Source organism: Manis pentadactyla, chromosome 17, assembly GCF_030020395.1.
Source record: "Manis pentadactyla isolate mManPen7 chromosome 17, mManPen7.hap1, whole genome shotgun sequence".
In the NCBI taxonomy this organism is placed as follows: Eukaryota; Metazoa; Chordata; class Mammalia; order Pholidota; family Manidae; genus Manis; species Manis pentadactyla.
The window spans coordinates 44,159,347-44,179,505 of NC_080035.1; the positions used below are offsets into that span (position 1 = coordinate 44,159,347).

General features: G+C 33.2%; 1 long non-coding RNA gene across 1 annotated transcript; it reads left to right on the forward strand.

Annotated features, from left to right (window-relative positions):
• Nucleotides 1-1,478: 1,478 nt before the first annotated feature.
• Nucleotides 1,479-19,764, forward strand: LOC130681419 (uncharacterized). Its single transcript, XR_008994561.1, has 3 exons — nt 1,479-1,630; nt 3,470-3,661; nt 17,888-19,764. It is a non-coding gene; the product is annotated as an uncharacterized LOC130681419 (long non-coding RNA).
• The last annotated feature ends 395 nt before the right edge of the window (nt 19,765-20,159 follow it).

Sequence of the window (20,159 nt, forward strand, 5' to 3'; positions counted from 1 at the left end):
ATATTTGGGGTACAGGAGCCAAAACATATTCATATTAATTCATTCTGGGGTTCACTTCATCTATTTTGAGTATATGGAAGTTTACTCATCAGGAAGAAAGCTGATTTTCAAACAGCTTTATTTTACTTTCTTTTTCAATAACATCATGAAAAGATGTATAATAATGTTACTATTATTAGAATAAAAAAAGTATTCCAAAACATGAAAGATATTGCATAGATTAGTTTTATAAAATATAGGGCTATTTATGTTTTATTGAAAATTATTTCAGGGGCTGACTTCGTATTTTGAAAAGTTCACATACTGGGAGGTTTAGGGATTCAAGAAACCATAAAACTACACATACACACACATAAATGCAGACCTCTTGGGTAGGTTTTTATAGTGTAAACTTTGAATCCCTATGCTTTTGGAAAGGTGTCTGTAAGGGTTTCATCAGTACAAAACATCAGATTGTAACTTGGACATGGGTCTTGTTTCTTGTTCTTCTAGTTAATCAAATCTATCACCTGGGACAGATCATTAGCCTATAAATACCCCTTTCTACAGCAGGGATAATAACTATGCCTACATGACATGCATATTGTGATAATAATAAAGAGCTTGGGGGTGCCCTTCAATATAAAAATACAGGAGAATATTTTAATAGTTATGAAAAGCAGAAGTTCCCCAAATAGACTTCTGCCTTCTCCTGGATTGTATGGATTGCTCTGGGAAGTTTCATTAAGTGCACACAAACTTTGGCATGTAAGTTTTATGTAAGCCTCAGGGTAGCCACAAAGCAGTAACCTTTAGATACAGGGTCTAAACGGAGTTGTTCTGGGTTCCTGTCTCAGCTTAAAGGGAAACTTCCACAATGCGTGGAGCCCTTGATACCCTACAAATGAAGGAAGAGGCTGTCGTCAAATTCCTTGCAGCAGGAACCCATTTAAGTGGCACCAACTTTGACTTCAAATGAAACAATTCGTCTACAAAAAGTGATAACATCTGTATCATAAATTTGAAAGGAACCTGGGAGATGCTCCTGCTGTCACCTCGTGCCATTGTTGCCCTTGAAAACCCAGCTGCTGTCAGTGCGTATTTTCCGGGAGTCCCGGCCAGTGAGGTGTGCTCGTTTGCTGCTGACGCCAGAGCCACTCCTGTCGCTGGCCGCTTCGCTCCTAGAACCTTCGTTTGACCAGAGCCAGTCAGCCTTCCACAGCCGTGACTTTTGGTGGTTACTTATTGCAGGGCTGACCACCAGCCTCTCACACACGCGTCGTAGGTAGCCTGCCTCCCAGTCCCCGTGTCTCACACGCTCTCCTCTGCTCGAGGTGAACACTGTCAAACCAAGTGCCAAGGGAGCTCACTCGGCGCGCCTGCGGTGGAGAAGGCAGGCGCGGGAAGTTCCGCGCACGCGCGGCACTGTCTCCCGTGAGCGCCCGCGCGCCGCAGGTAGCGCAGTCTGTGCCTCCAGAGAGATCCTGACAGGACTCCAGAGCGAGAGCCAGCCACGGCCCAGAAGGCCGGGACCAAGAAGCGCTCCGGCGTGAGCCGGCTGCCCTGGCTCCCGAGTTCACTGCTCTTCGCCCCGAGCTCGCAGACAGGTCCGAAGGCCGAGGGGACGCCCGTCCTGCTGTGGCAGCCGACGGTGAGAACAACCCCTGAGGGGCCTTAAGCTCTTTTTCCGCAGGCTTCAAACAAGAAGTGGAAATAAGGTCTCCAGAAAATACGTTCTAAAAACAAAAAAATTGCCTCTTCGTTTGCCAGAGCGCTCTGGGACTCGCCATTGCAGGCTCTGTTGGTTTTCATGGCGTGGCTTTTTGGTGGCTCGTTCCTCTAGTGGGAAACTTAGAAGTTGGGGTGCTGGATGGGCGGTGCAAGCCCGTCGCCCCTCCGGGAGAAGCTGGGGTTTGGGGATCCCCTCCCTCTTCTACGGCACTGTGCTGGACGGCGGTGTGTTTATGGGGAGAGCCGGTCTCAGGCTTGCCCACGGCTCTCTTGTGGGTGTTTTCCCACTGGTCTGATGTGTAGCAGTACCCACCCCATTTCTGGTTTTATCTCGGGGAACTGCTTCACCGGAAGTTGCACATTCAATCAGTTCTTGGAAGGGGGAAAGTTGGTGCTCTCTGTGTCACCATCTTTGCCCTTCCCTTTTCTCTTATTCTAAGTAGGTAAATCACCAATCCTGTGTTTAATCTCCAATATTTTAAACGTTGGCTTATTTTTTTAAATGTTGTGCTGGCTACTCAAAGACACTGACAAACTGACCTCATCCTTAGATCCACTTAGATCTCTTACAATAAACTGTTTGGAAAAGTAATATTAACTCTGAAGGTCGTATGAATAATAAAAGTTTTATTAAGTGTGTGGTTTGAACTTTTCCCAGGACTGTCATTACTTTTTGGTATTTCTCTCCTTGATAAAGGAGCACCTAACGGTTCATAACTTATCTGTTTAGCAACATCTTATCTATAAATTGAATTATTTTAGACCACGGCGCTTGTACCTAATTTCCAAGGATAAAGTCAAAGCTGTAAACTAAGTAAGCATTTGATACATAAAGATAATTAAGTCTTAAGTTATAAAGTAGGAACATATTACATATAAACTAATTAGTCAAGTAGCAAGTCACTTGTAAAGGGGATGTTGTCTGTCTTCAAATGCCTCAGTGTCCCCATAAAGTTTAAAGTTACTCATTTTATTTCATATTTCTTCCAATTAAAAAATATGTAATAATAAGGAAATATATTAGAAATTGCAGTTTGAAGCTTCCACATCAGGGTCTGGGGGAAAAGGAGGAAGGGAGGTGCTGGTGATTTTAAATATTCTCAAAATAGCCTTAAAAGAAAATCTGAGCAGGCATCAAATTATTTATTCTGAAAAGGGGAATACAGAACTAGAACTCAAATTCCTTGAAAAATGAAGTGGACTTCCAAGATTTGCCAAGAATGCCAAAATTAAAAAAAAAAGTGAAGAACTGTACAGTCTACTGAAAATCAAACCAAACTGTGCACAATTTGAATTTTAGAGCTAAGAAAACCTGTGTCCAAATATCTACTTTGACATAAAATAGGTACTGTTTTATTTTTTGTTTTTCATTACTGAATTGAGTAAAGTACTGAACAAAATAAGAAATTACTGTTTTACTTTGCATTAAATTTTCTTGTTCTTTTACATTACTGAAGAAGTCATCCTTTAGAATTGTTATTTGTAAAACTTAATTGTTGAAAAAATCTTGACTGAAATAAATATACTACTTGACCTAATCTTATTTATTTGTAGAGCCTCTTCAAGGTAAGCAAATTCTAGGATTTTTTGTCATAAAGTTGTTTATGAAAGTATTACGAGAATTTTATTTAGCTACAAGTTTTGAAACTTAACACTGTCCATTTAATATGTAAATAGATTGGATTGTTTCATAGTATATATCATTTATCTTCAAAACAATTACATTGAGGCAAGGCTAAATATCATCTTCATTTTACAGAGAAGAAAACAAAGGCTCTGAGAGTTTAAGCTTATTCTGATTTTCATAAAGTTAAAACATCACCAAAGAAAAACTTGAAGCTTTGGGCTATACTCCAAAAGAGAACACACAACTCCTCACAGACCATTACTTATTCACACAGTGGACTTGTTAAGAAAAAGAATGCTGTGCCATCAAATCACCTTCATTTATGTAAGTATACAATTTTTTAAAATTCCAGATATAAAGAAATTTGAGTTAAAAGTATTTTTTTTTCTTATAGAGCATTTCAAAAACCTTCATTATTCAGTGCCTTAGTTTAAATTTGCTGTGGACTCCTGTCTTTTGCTAACTGAAACATGTCCTATTAGCATTCTAATTGCATCAGCCATACCTACTAAATCTGTCTGTTATTTTGTACTTACTATTTCCATATAGACTTCATTGAAAATTAGGATCTAACTTTCATTGATTTCAAAGGATTTCCAGAATATGACAGTTAGTACTTTAGAAATAAAAGTTGCATACCTGTTTTATGTTGTAACCATATCAGATATACACATGCCTCTTGTCTTTCATGCATGAAATTAATTTCCTAAAATGTTCATTTTAAGTATATGATAAGCACTGAATCCCAAAAAAAAAGTTTGCTTCAGCGAAGAATAACTAAGTGATGGACATTGCTTTAAATCTTTAAAAGAGTGCAGATTACCTATTAGGTAGCAAAGCCTTCATTTTATAGATTGAATAGAAAATGATTGAACATAATTATGACTGGTTAAAAATAGGTCACTTGGAAAAATCAAATCCAAGTATTTTTCCTGATTGCTTATAGTGTTTTTATTTAATTTTGAGTAGAAAATATTTTCATTTATTTTAAACATCAGTGTTTTGTTCTTCCCCCTTAAAACTAGAATTGATTGGTATGGATAATTCAACATTAAGTCTTCCTATGTTTAAAGAATTCTGAGATTTCTATTTGTTCGGTAAACATTTTCAATATTCATTAAAACTAAAACTTTATTATTCTACTTTGCTATCAACTCAACCTTATGATCTAATGGCTGATCTAATAATAATAACTCTTGAAACAAGATAAAAGTTTAGTGAGGTATTTGAAATGTTAAAAGAAAAATACAAAAAAGACCAACCTAAAATTCTGTACCCAGCAAAGTTACCCTTCAAAACTGAAGAAGAAATACTAAAGCAAGTAAAAATGCAAGAAAATTTTTACCAGTAGATATGTCTTGAGGGAAATGTTTAAAGGTCTTTATAGAAAAGGAAAAGCATATAGTTCAGAAACATGGATATATGTAAAGAAGAAAGAAAGTAATTGAGAAGAAATAATTACAGGTAAAATAAAATATTTTCCTTCTAATTCATCTAACAGGTAAGATTTTGTTCTAAATAACAGCAACAATGTATCAGGTGACTAGAATGTGGATAAATGAAGTAAATGACAGCAATGTTATAAAGGACAGATGGGAAAAATTGAGAATATTCTGTTAAAAGGTTCATGTTCTACACATTAAATTGAAATAGTGCTATTTTAAGGCAATTTACATTAGCTGTAAATTCTATTACAGACTTGAGGGCAACCACTAATAAAAGAAAAAAGAAAACAAGTACAATTAATATGCTAAGAGAGGATAGAGGATGGAATTATAAAAAGCTGTACTTCCAGCTGCTCTGAATTTATTGTTGTCTGTTTGCTTTGTTTTGTATTGCTGGATCCCTTTTGGGTTTTTTACCAAAAAAGGACAATTTTATTCCTTTTTAAGAAAATCTGCATGCATTTTCTTTTTCTTATTTTACTTGATTGGCTAAACCCTTCAGTGCTATACTGAATATAGGTGGTAAGAAGAGACATTCTTATTCCCCATTGAGGGGGAACAAACTCGCTCATCAATGACTGTGATGTTAGGTGTAGCCATTTCATAGTTTCATAGCTGTCTATTAATAGTTTGAGGAAGTTTGATTATGTTGGCAGATTCCTGAAGGCTTTTCACAGGAACATTTGCATATTGTTGAATTCTTTTCCTGCATTATTTGGTAAGTTTTTGGCTCTTTGCTTGATGATGTTTATTTTGTCCTTTATTCTACTAAACTAGTGCATTATTTTTATTCCTTTCTGGATATTAACTTATCATTTTCCTTGGATAAACCCACTTACCTGTCCATGGTGTATGTGTGTGTGTGTGTGTATATACATATATATATATTTCTATATGTTGCTGGATACAGTTCATTCACATTTTTAAGGATTTTTTTTGTACATGGTCATGATGGGTATTGGTTTATGGTTTCTATTTATTTTTATGTCTTTGTCTTACATACATGTCATGGTAATCCTGGCCCTATAAAATGAGTTGGGAAGTTGTTGTAGGATTGGGATATCTTTTCTACATTAAGTGTTTGATAGAATTAATGCAGCTCCTTTGGTGGAAATATTTTTAATTATTTGATCTATTTACAAATTCTGCCTGTTCCTGGTTCAATTTTTGGTAATTTTTGTCTTGCTAGGAATTTGTTGATTTTTATCTAATTTGTCTTGCTTGTTATAAAGCTGTTCATTATATTTCTTCATAATTATTTTAATATCTGCAGGGTCCACAGATGTGTTCTCTTTAATTTCTATGAACTGAATTTTAATAGTCATATAGATTGAATATATGTCTCCCTCACCCTTCAGAGAAATTCAGAATCAATGCTTTATGCAAAAAATAAGCTACTTTTACTATCGTACATGAAAGTTTTTTATCTTGAAATAATTTAAGGAAGATTTCTTTAATTTTAAAATTTTTAATCTTTTCTATATTTCTAAAGGAATACTAATGTATTTACTCATTCAGTTACAATCAAACTTTTCATTCTACTGAAAATAAAAGAAGTAAATGATAAAAAAAAATTAGAAAAACCCACTGATTTTGAAGTTTCTCACTACAGAAAGGATTCTCACAATTTTTAATGGCCATTCTAATTTTGATGACAATTCATACTCTATCCCTAACATCATCCTCCTATCCCATGTGATATATGTAATGTATATCATATGAGATATTCCAATAGGTGACAAGGAATAGTGTTTCCCAAACTGCTGATTTTTAAGAATTTTGGGGTCCACACATTCTAATTCAACTCTTCCTCAGGAGTGTCAGGTAATTCTGATGTAGGTAGTCTTGAATACACAGAGAGCACTGTTCTAAATGGACGTATTACCCTGAAGTCTATGTAAATCAACAGTTTCTTTTTATTATTGTCCCAGAGTAAAAACTGTCTATTAACCCATATTTTGCATGCTCAAACAAATGTTTGATATGTACTGTTTGACATAACATCACAATCTGGTTGGATTTAATTTTTGTCTTCATATATATCATACAATATACTGTTTTATAATTCTTGAAAATAACATTGAAATATTATAGAAAAACAGACAAATTTCCAATGTAATCTGACTTTTAAAAGACTATAGTAGTATAGCATAATTTTCAAGGTAAAGAGGCATACCTGCTTGATATATTTTTCTTCATGTGTAAGCTTTATTGACTGTCATACACTTCCTGTACACCTCAAAGCTGACTCTGTTTCACTTCATCTTTGGACTGTGTTATTATGCAAAAATGTTTCAATCTTAAATTGTCATTTCTGTAAACTGATGTTTAAAAATGAAGTTCCTATTTTGTGTATTTTCAGCTTGATCTTGGACCAAGAAATATAAATACATTTCTCATCACATTTTTCATTAAAACTTAATTTTGGGGGTAATCATTAAGACTTTATGTGATTTCTGTGTTACACAGTACAAAGGATTTTGCAGTCGAGATTAATTTAGGAGATTATCTGGGCATGCCCTATACAATAACAAGGGTCTTTAGGAGCAGAAGAGAGAGTGCAAAATGCACTACAAAAGAATGGTCAGAGAGATGCAGTGTTATTAGCTTTGAGAATAGGCACCAAGTGAGGAATCAACCAGGCTATAAAGGCTGGAAAAGGCAAGAAAATAGATTGCACTCTAAATAAAGCCTCTGGAGATGAAAGCTGAGGAGATGAAGTACTGCAAACACCTTGGTTTTATCCCATTGCGACTGGCATTGGACTTCTGGCCTATAAAAATTATAAGATAATAACTTTGTTTTGCATTAGCAAACTAAATATGTAGCAATTTGTTCCAGCAACATGAGTAAATATGATAAACATAAATTACCAGGGATCCAAAGACAAACTTTGTGAAATACCAGAATAGACTGTAAATACTGACAGTAATCAAAACTATTAGAAATGACCATTTTAGCATGGCCAAATGAAATAGAAGTTGGATAATTATTAAAATAAAAAATATCAGAGTTAATCCACTCAGCTCTGTATAAGCAGCATGCTTTTATTTACTGTTGTTATTGGAGTATAAGCAAAAGGAGGCCCTACTTAAAAGTAGGTCTTAATATAGCTATTACACCTGACTTTTAAGTGATTTTTATTAGTGAGACATTCTAGTCAGAATACTAAAAATTAATGTGACTTCAAATATATCTCAACCAAGAAAGTCCACAATTGATTGTGGTGTTTATGTTTATTATAACATGTTTATATCATATTATAAAACCTGTGTGAATGTTTTTACTATCCAAGGAATCTTATAGATAGACACTATTTTTGGATGCATTATATGACTCATGCAGTAGGAAACCGTCAGATATTACCCTTAAACTTTGCAAAAGTTCTTTGATACAAATTATTCCTATTTTAAATACAATCTGAGATGCTTCAATGATATTTCAAAATTCATCCTTTCTAATCCTGAGTTATAACAGAATTTAAATGAAATCTGCCCTAAATCAATACACTGTATACAAACCCATTTTTCCACGTTGAAAAATTTAATTTCCCCTCCTCCTCCTATACACTCCTTTTTGCTTCTGTTTTTATATTCTTAGGTGTGAGTAAAGATTGTTTTTTGCTTTACTGGATGTAAATATTTAACTTTTTCTCTGTTATTAGTTAAATCCGATTTCAATTTTCTGAAAATACATGCTTCTACAAAAGAGTTGGGTTATGGAGAGGACAAGGGATAAGAAAGTATAAACAGATTTAATAATAACTAAAACTAAAGGGAAGAGTGACATATAGTGGCACATAGCTTTGTACAGTGTGATACTCTTAATAGAAAAATATTCTGAACATCACATGAGTTTTCTTATTGAAAGCAGTACGTTCATCACTATTCCTTTAAACAGGCAATTTTACATATCTTCCAGCAGGTGGCAGCAGAATGTTACTATTTGAATTTCGATTTAAACTTTGAAGTAGGCAAAACTAAAGGGTAAAGACACAAGAATACAGACCATTTTAGAATCATTTTTTAGGGTTGTAACAAAAATATATATGAAAAATATTAATAATAACAAAACTTAATTTATGATTATAAATTATATTTAAATATAGGAAAAGTAAAATTCAAAATGCTACCCTTCAAATTATAACTTTACTCAGAATCGTTTCAGTATTGAAGTTATATTTGCGAATATTATGTTTAATAAATCTAAAAAATGCTTTAAAAAATCTGCTTTAATTGGTGAGACATTTATTTTGTATAGTCCTAAATTCTTTTTGAATACTTAGAATTAAAAAAAATAAAGTGCAGCGTTAGAACTCTCAATAGAATACCTACTTTTGTGCAGTATAGAGCAAAAAAAGAAAAAAAATCCCATTATCCAAATTAGCTTTTCTCCTCTATTCCATATCTTAGTAACATAACTGTACAACTGATTTTATCAATCAAATAAGCTCAATTTTTCAACCTGGCCATCTCCCTTTACCTTATTCCATACATCAACTCTTGTTCTGTCTAACCAGTTTTACCACTTAAATATTTATGGGATCTGTCCAGTCCTTTCAATTCACCTGTCAATTCCCTGGTCTGTGCCGCTATATCACCTAGATAACCTCACCAGTCTCATAAAACACCTAGGATCCTCAGGATTTCCCAGTTAGTATGTATCACTGTGAAGGAAATTTCCAAAACACAAATTGTGCCGTACCATTTCTTTTTAAAATCCATTTGAAGGTTTTTCATTGCTCCTAGGATATATTTAACAAAACAAGGGAATTCTGTTAGGTATTTGAGATTAAGTAATGAATAAAAAAGAAATTAGTCTCAGCTATAGAGTTCAAATTTTTCAAAGAAAATAAATAGAAAATAAATATTCATGTTATGATTTATAGTGTTGGAGAAATTTGGTATGTTCTGGGATAATAATGTAAAATTCATAATCACAAAAATTTTCTCTGATAAATGACATATTGAGGGAGATGGTAAAATCAAGGAGGGAGAGAAGAAAGAATGGGGAAGTAGAATATTTGGAGGCCATGGTACTGTTTGGGGGCTCTATATTCTCCCATACAGCCTGGGTGGCACACTGAAGAGTTTCTAGACTATATTTGACTTCTGTTATCTCTGAAGAGCTAATACATGGGAAAGTCCTGATTAGATTTGTATTTTAGAAACTCTAGTTTCATAGGAAAAATGATTTGTGGCTAAATGAGAGGAAAATAAAAAACAAGGCCAAAGATGAGTGAACTGTCTAATTATTTGAGAAAATAGTTTTTAAGGTCTGGTGTAATCTTCTTAGTCTTTGTTGGTCCAGAAAGATTTTCTTCCAGATTCAGTCTTGGTAGAATGTATGTTTCTAGAAATGTGCCATTTATTCTTGGTTATCCAATTTGTTGGCATATAATTTTTCTTAGTAGTCTTGTGATACTTTCTTTTGTATTTTTGTGGTTTCAATTGTAGTGTTTTCTTTCTCACTTATACTTATTTGAGAATAAATGAATTTTGTCTATCATCATGTTTAAAAAATGTGAAAATTACTGATGCTTACTATTCTAGCCTTTTTTAATATACAGTGAGGCCCATGATCTAGGTTTCACCAATCACACCTACCACAGACTTGGGTTAATAACTAATAATATGAGAAATCAGACTACAGTGGGGCAGCAGCAGCTATGTCCAATTCCTGTAACTGCAGTTGTAATTGAGTGACAACATCAATGCCGTTTATGGAGTCAATACAATCTGTATTGTGTGTTCCAGTAGAAAGAAGGTAAATAATTTAAACCCAGGAGAATACCAGAGTGTAGCACACATTGACAACACCCACCTAATCCATACTTCTTGGACCTTTTATATGCGCCAGGTGATTTCTGCCAGATAATATCCGCATCCCTGGACGTCCTTCTACCTTGGATTTTGGAAAAGCTAGCCTCCTACACAGTGTTGGCATTAAGTTGGACATACCAAGGGATTATAGTACCCAGGAGTAGCCCTCAACCAATGATGCTCATCCGAGGAGTAGAGTAAAATGGAAATGTGCATTTGTACTCTTTCCCAGAGCTTTCCTACAGGTTAAGCCTGATTCACACTTTATGATAGCTGGCTTACTACCACACTCATTATTAATAGTTATTCTTTCCCTTATCAGCCCTCTACTTCTTTAATAATTTCATTTTACAACTGAAGAATTTCACTTGAGTTCTGGACTCTGAGTCTGTTACTTGGCTAATGCATATTAAGATGTCAAGTGCTGTATCTTAAGGAAAAACACAGCCAGAACCAAAACAGAGTCAGATCCCTTAAGAATGAAGATATGGATCACATAAGAGGGCAAAAACTCTTAACAGTGAGTTGCTGGCAGAAGTGATAGGGTACATAATATGATTAGTGAAGTAGAGAAATAATAAAAAACAGCTATGATCTAATGACAGTTGGAAAGTGAATACTCTAGTATCTAACCATATTTTCTTTCTTGCTTTACCGTATGCATATGCATACAATGTAAGTGATTTTCCTCTTCTGTACATTTCTTTTTCCCTATTATTAAATAAAGCATGTATGTTATTGGTAACATCAAAAATAATTTTGAAAAAATAAGATTTTAAAGCACATGACTAAATGATTATGGTCATAAGTCTCTGCCATAATTCACAATTTTAGTTAAGCTTTTTGATGGGGAAGTCAAATATATTTGATTATACAAGACATAATTATAGTACGTTTGGAAAACAGTTAATTTTTTTTTGGTATTTAGGAGTGAATATAAAGGAATAACTAATTATACTGGACAGCCAAAGGTGTTTATGTTGAATATTTTTTATTATTTCTTTTTGCTTATTAATAAGTAATGCCACATATATGTTTGGGGAATCTTCCCTTCTATTAAGAAATTCCTTCTGCAAAAAGCAGAACTTGAAAGTTTCAGATTTCTGCTTTCAGTGACTCTCCTGCAGATGGGGTGTGTGCTTGGAAACTCAACCCTGTCAGTCACATACACCTCCCAGACACTAAATTAGAACCAAATAATAGCAACAGCTATTCTTGATTTATGATAGGGTCATGCCATCAGTGGGATCTGTATCCAGTTTACCGAATTAGCAGTGGCAGCAGTTCATATGGGGGGATCCTGGGTCAAGAGCATGATGAGGTCAGTGAATGGTGGTAATGGCAGTGGTAGAAGGATTTTCAATAGTAAGTCCTGTGCTTTGATGCAATCACTCTAGTTCCCAAGCATCCAAACCAGCCTCTCTAGCCTTCCTGGAGATCCTGTGAGCTATCCAATGACCCTTAAGCAATGCCATTACTCACATTTACCAAACAGAATTACAGTTCTTTTAATAAATAATCTGCACTGAGGGGACCATTTTTCATTATCATAATCTTAATTTGCTACTTCACTCAAAGATAGTTGTATTTTAAAAGAAAGTGATTGAAACATGTGGCTAAATATAAAGATAACAATATATCCTAATTTCTAATAGGAGCCCAACATTTGCTTATGTGACAGATGGAATTGAGAAATATTTCCACCAGAGTTTGATTCTTAGTTCCATCAAACCATTTCATTCAGGCAGGAGTCACTCATGGCCACATATAAATGTTTTATGTGTACCTAAAACATTAACATACACACATATGTTATATGTATCATGTATATGTATCATGATATATATATATATATATATCATGATATATATATATATATACTAATTTTTCCTAATGATAAAGCCTATCCAAAGTATTTACATTCATTGTCTTTCATATGAAAATGTAAACCAAGAATCCCATGTTTTTGTATTCTATTCTTTTCTCTATGAAGCAAACCTAAAATAACTAATATAATTAACCAGGTTTTCAAAAGTAATGCAACAACTGGAATTTTCAACTGCTACCCTATGTGAAAAAGTACAGATCTAGGTATTGCAGTCATTTTTCTTTCTGATTAGAATGAGTTGGCAAAGCCAATTTTAGAGTATCAATTCTTATCTATCTAACAACAGTAGAAATTCAGAAATAAGTAAGTAAGTAGGTTTTCATCAGGATAAATGGACAACTCTGTTTTTCCCTGGTTCCTTCTGTTCACACCACCAGTCATTTCAGAACTACCTATATGAATGAAAAAGAAGGTGTGTGTGTGTGAAATACATAAAACACATATAATATATAGATTTTTATTAGATAATTTTTTGAAGCAGTTCAAATTACAGCCTATTAGTGAGCAGGGCTTACCAAAAAAAAAGGGATGCTATAGCTGTGAGCATTTCCACCGTTATTCACATCTCAGATAATGTTGTTGATAAAATTAGCCTTTATTGTGTCTTGAGTGAGCTTTCACTACTTTCTCTGATTTGAAAGTGTTGTGAAAATGGGTCCAGGATGACCCAGGTGAGAATAGATATTTTCATACAATCTAGATATCCTGGACCACTTTAGACTCAGGCAGATTTAAAAATCTAATGGCATTTTTGTATCTGTTTGTATTTATGCCATTTATAATATGAAAAATAAAAATTTATATTATGACATTTTTTAAGTCAGTGCCCCGTGTATCTATCCCATTTACTGATGCTATGTGAAATTATTTTTGGTTGTGACTGCAATATTTATCTTTCTTCAGTAGAAAAGTATCTTTGAGTATTTCTGATTCCTATTTATATTTTGCAGTGTTTGATGAGTATCTTTATCCAAAAAGAATAACTTAGAAAAGCAGTTTATGTTTATTAGAAATATATTTTCAAAAATGATTTTCATGTCTTAAAAATTTGTCATTTGAAACTTAATTTTCAAACTATTAAACATGAAAGATTTCTATATTATCAAGTATACTAATTGATGGATATATAGAGAGTTGTGTTTTTAAAAAGCATGAACAAAATAAGTACAAACATACAATACACATAAAGCTTATTTTCAAAGCACATAATGGATTGCTATTCTGTTGTTTCATCACACCCCATAATGTTTTACAATTATGTTCCTCATTTGAGTCCATGGCTAAATGACTTGCCCTAAGTCACCATGCAGGTGAGTGGAATAACAAAAAAATAAGAATGTAATTACTTTTTTCTTTCATTGCATACTTGTATCTCTTAGCCATTTGTTAGTGAGTCTAATGTAGTTCATTAATGCTGAGTTACATATCAGATCCTCATGTTATTATTAAAAGTTTAGTGAACTCATTAGAGTTATAAATAATAAAACTATTCGTAAGGATGTTTATGTATGTATATGAACATATATTAGTTTCTTGATGAAATTCCAAACACAATTAGAAATAAACAATGTTAAATCCTAAAATCAGAGAAGAAAAAATTTAATAACAACAACAAAAATTCTATTATTCTACTCACAGGTATTTATATCATAGCTGTCAGTTTTTGAAGTCATTTTATAGAATATTGTTTCTTAAACCTGACAGGTGAAAGGTTTATATATATGAAACAAAGTGCTTTTTACTACACCCTAACAAAGTGATTTGCACTTTTCAATGATCTGTTATATAATTAAGGTTCCTAATATTTTTGTTACGCGTATGTACTTAAAACACCCAATAGGAAATGCTGGTGAAAATGTGGAGCAGCAGGATCTCTTATTCATTGCAGGTGAAATGCAAAATAGTACAGCTACTTTGGAAGACAGTGGCATTTCCTTACAAAACTAAGCATGCTCTTACCATAAGATCCAGCAGTCATGTCCCCATATATTTACCAAAATGAGTTGAATACTTATATACTCTAAAAAGCTGCACACAAATGTTTATAGCAGTTTTATTGCCAAGAATGGGAAACAACTAAGATGCCCTTCAATAAGTGAATGGATAAATAAACAGTGATATCCACACAATGGGATATTCTTCAGTGACTAAGAAAAATGAACTCTCAAGCCATAAAAAGACAAGGAAGAAATTTAATTTTATATTAGTTTAAGAAGCCATATCAAGGCTACATACTTAGTGGTTCAAACTATATGACATTCTGAAAAAGGCAAAATTATGGAAACAGTAAAGAGATCAGCTGTTACAGGCATTTGTGAGGGAGAAATTAAAGGTGGAGCAAAGGGGAATTTTAGGAAAGTGAAACATTTTGTATGATACTGTAATGGTTGATATATATCATTAGAACCGTAAGGTAAATCATGGACTTTATTTAATACTAACGTATCATTTTTGGCCATTACAAAAATGAAAGCTTGTCATTTGGGACAACATGTATGGACCTTGAGGCATTATGCTAAGTGAAATAAGTCAGAGGAAGACAAATACTGTATAATCTAACTTCTGCATGGAATCTAAATCATAAATATGGAGACCGAACGTATTTGTAGTTGCCAGTGGCAGGAGGCAGAGGGTGGGAGAAAAGGGTAAAGGGAGGTCAAAAGGTGCAAATTTACAGTTATGACATAAATAAATTATGCAAATATTATGTACAACATTGTGACTATAGGTAGCAGTAACCATATTTGATAGTTGTCAAGAAAGTAGATCTTATAAGTTCTCATCACAAGAATAAAAACATGTTTGTAAGTATGTAAGGTGACAGATACTAATTAGACCTACTGTGGTAATCATTTCACAGTATAACAAACATTGAATCATTTTGTTGTACACTTGCAACTACTATAATGTTATATGTCAGTTATACCTCAATAAAAAAATAATTAAAAGTTTTAAAAATATATGTAAAAATTGGTTCATTAATTGAAACTAATGTTTCATTCTACTAAGGGAAGACATTAATATTAGGGGAAATACTTTATGATGAAGTGGGCATATATAGAAATTCACTGTACTTCTCATTCAACTTTTCTGTAAACCTACAAGTGCTCTAAAAAAAAATCTATGAATTAGATGCATACAACAGAATATATTACAAGTGACATATAATTGGGATTGTAGGCTGAATGCAGTGTTAGTTTCTGACTATACATCTAATCTCCATAAACGACTAAAGGTAAAGATATAATATAAATTTTAATTCAGCTTATAATATTATTGATGTATTTTAAGTTATCAGAAATCACTAACAAACTCTTGAAAGAAAAAGAATAAAGCATTTCTATGCTCCCAATCTTGCTACTCCTGAGACCACTTCTCCAGAAGCAACAATTCTCCCATCATTTAGCTCTTGGTATTTAACTATTTAATTGTAAATAGACTTTTATCTTCCTACTTTTAATTTTAACCAATTAAGCATTAAATGTTGCTTTAATACTATAGAAAATGAATTTTTAAAAGTCAATAAAATAATCTCTTACCTATTTTTTTTTACAGAAAACAAAGAACTTTAGGGCAATTGTGTTATTTTATCAGTAAAGGATAGTATGTCTTGTTTTGTATCAGACTGCGCCAATTTACTGGAGTCAAAAATAAGTGAATAAGCATCCTTGCTAAAAGATATATTTATATAGAATGTCTCCAAACATATATTCAAGATATGTATCTCTGTATCTCTTTCCTAAGAAATATAATCAAAATTAAAACACTAGTGGTGTATATTGCAATGAAAGACCACATATTGCCTTTTCTAAGAAAGTGTATCTTGATCTACATTCCAAGGTGTGGTGCTAGGCTAATGGAAAGGGTTGTTTAAATATGGGAAACACAGTTTTCTCCTTCATCTTGCCTATGAGAATGTAACAAAATGTGTACTAATAATCTCTGAGTGTCTAAATTACCATACAGATTAAGGAATTTTGGTGGTTGGTTTTTGGCACCCTCTCTAGTGATGAAAGTGGCAGGCAATAGATACAAGAGTCATGATTTCTCTTGACTGTGACAATATTTTTATAGTGTCCTCTATTAAACCTTATGTTTGCCCAAGGTTAATAAAAATAGAATCAGCTATATTCATAAAAACCAAACTAAAAGAGCCAATATGCTAGCTTGAGAATGGAGACTGTCTAGATACATGGTTTTATCCACATCAATTTTTAGTACAGGGAGATTGCTTATTTCTACTTCATTGTTTCTGAAAGAGTAAAACCCCCAACATCACCAGAGGGGACACACTCTGGCAGTACCAAGAAATCCCTCTATGTGACATCAGTTTTTCATGAAAGTTGTTTGTCGCTAAGTCACTTCTTATTCTGCGTCATTGCTTCACTCCTTTGTTGATTACTTCCTGACATCTTTACCTGAATTTTTCATGTTTCTACATAGAGCAAATAGAAGTACATGATCCTCTCTTTAAGTTCTTAAATTACTGCAATTACTAAGCTTTAGTGTTTAACAAAAACAACACAAGGAATAATCATTCTGCTCTTTCCTCTCTATCAAGACCTATCACCATGCTGCAGAAAGAAACCATCCTAACTTCCACTGTGGGTGTACCTGTAACCACATCCTCCCTCATGCAGTCCAGGTCCCATGCACCTGCGGAGATCCTCCTTTACCAGTGCCCCTGTGTAGCTTAAATCAAATGCATCTTAATCGTTTTAGGTATGTCAAGAGCATTGAGTAGGAATTTGCCTTACATGTTTAAATTGTTCACAAAAATGTACCATACCAAAGAGAATCCCATAGCACAAATTGTAATTTTTACCCTAAAAATAACAGTTTTATATCTTCACTAATTTTGGTATCTAGACTTTTTGGAAATCTACTTAACACTCATAAATATTTTTCAAAGAAATGAGTGCAGTTTTAGAAAACTGTCTAGAAACTTAATGTTGAGAATATAATTTCCCCTTCTTTACAAGGATCAAAACAAACAACATAACTTGTTTCTGTGACCACTGGTCTTTTCTGAGCAGTCTTCCTAATTTGAACTTCTTTTGGACTTTTTTCCCCATAATTCTCTGGGCTCTAGTTTGGAAAACAGGTTTTCTTTTCTTTTTGGCCTATTGTATGTTTTACAGCAACAAAAATTGTCTTCTTTTTGATATTTTACCTCATAGGATAAAATTTTTTATTTTAATCTTGCTGTTTTCTCCCCTATGCTGTCCTATTATCCCCTTGACTAAATTATTTTATAATTGGAATTCTGTATCTCTTTATCCCCTTCACCTTTTTAACCCATCCTCCCATCCTCTCCCCTATGGCAGACACAAGTCTGTTCTCTGTGTTTATGAGTCTATTTCTATTTTGTTTGTATATTTGTTTTGCTTTTTAGATTCCAGATATAAGTGAAGTCATATGATATTTATCTTTGACTTATTTCACTAAACGTAAGTGCTGATCACTGGACACATGGATTCTGAAGTGACCTGTTGGAAGCCACAACTTGTGGTTACATTGGATTCTTGCTTTGCCCCTACTCAGATGCTATTGTGTGGGCTTCCAAGCATAAGGTTTAAGCATTCTGTAAGCTACTATGTGGCAGTGCTGGCTGAAGCTTTGAGTGCAACAAAAAGCACACCAATGTCTGGAATATGTATCTATCACTCTGAGGAAAAAACTCTAGCCCTCAGGAACCACACTTCTGAATCCACCAAGAATAGATGCCAAATGGGAATAAATGTGATTAAATGTACAAGAATATTTTTAGGGAAAATTCCCATAAGGATAAAAAGTAAAATCTAAGAGTTGGAAGAATCAAGAACCATTGAATTGTACTGTAAATCTGACCCCAGTGAAGGAGAAAGAAAAGATTGGTGGAGGCCATCTAGACTGCAGCACAATCTAAGGAAAGTCAACACTGTGGAGGAGTTTGAGTCAAACACGGCTGTTAGAAGAGTCCTTTGTCTCCCAGGAATGGCCTGGCTTTGTATCCACACTGTATTTAACCACTGATTGAAAGGAGATTGTAGAAAACATGGACTTGAAGCAAACATGGAAATGGATTTCAGAGCAGAGCAAGTAGGGATTTTGGTCAATTATGTTGGCACAGTTGGACAGATGGCCAGTGTATTATCAACAATGCATTCTTAATCACACAGATTTTACACATTAATTTGATATTTTATGAAAGGGAATCAATTAATCGTGTTTGAATAAAATTGATTTAACTGAAATTGTTACAAAAGTAATATTTGAAATTATCTCTTTAGTACTGCCTTTAAATTCCATTTATGAAATGCAAAATAAGTCTGTAATTTTATTTTATAGTGACTTAATCTTTTCAGCTTAAAAATATCCAGCTTCTATACAGTTTTTTTGTTTTGTTTTGTTTTGACAGGGTCTCTTTGAAATATTGTTATTATTTCAAAAAAATGTATTCACTTATAAAAATGAAACCGTGACTATACCTTTCTGAAAATGTTTCTAGTTCTGAGAACTGCTCTTCAGAAAAAATGTTGCTTCACATGTAATGGAGTTGTAAATGAATTAAAATTAAAGAATTTACCCAGAAAGGATGATACGTTCTCATCATTGTTGACTTTCAAATTGTGTAAAATATGTGTTTATACAGAAATAAAAACTCTACATATAAATGAACTGTATGCTATAATGACAAGAAATCAGCACATGGAATCAGGTGATGCTCACACACCTCTCTGTATTAACTTCATTGATATTTTAATATTATTTTAAAACAAGCCAAGGCATATTTTATGAAATACAACATTAAATTTATTATAACAACTTTCACAAACCAGTGTCTCCTATTTTACACAAAAGACTATCACATGGCATTATTATAAGAATTTATTAGGGAAATTCTTAGAATAAAAATCTTTTGTATTAACATTTGTGGATACCTTGATCACTCTCATCTCCGTAACATGTGAATGGTGTTAGGATACCACCCATACTACATATATCACTTTGCTTTTATATATTGATGTCGACTTACTTTATTTTCTTATTTAAATAATGACTTACTTAATAAATTCCTGCTTGTGATTGCATGTACACTTGAGTAGACAGAGATCATGTTACTGATTATATAATTAAAACAAATTTTAAAAGTGTGAGGTATATAATATGTGTGAAATAACATTCTATTTAATCCTTGGAAATTTCTAGGAGAAACTTAAAATGTAATTATCGCATAAGAACTAATCTCTAATATTTAAAAAAGTTCAGCATTGTATTCAGTATATTGAATATTTCCCTCAAGTCTCACTAGATGGTGCTATGTATTAAATATAATGAATTTTATGTTTGGTAACAGTTCATTTTAATAAACTTTTATTATTTTATTATATTTATGACTATCATACAGGAAACTGGCATTAGATGACTCTGTTTTTTACAGCATTTATGTGCTTCATTTATGGAGAAACATAATTCGCACAAATGATGAGAAGGCAAAATGAAAAAGTACAAAAATCTTCCCCCTAGCATGACTGTTCAGGCTATTTAATGTGTGTGAGAGCTTATACAATTTGTCATGGTTCACATTCACCTTCTGTTTTATATCTCTTCTTTAATGGCTAATTGAGTTATAATTTATAAATTCCATATAAATCTTCTTTTCTAGAATGTGCAATGATAATTGA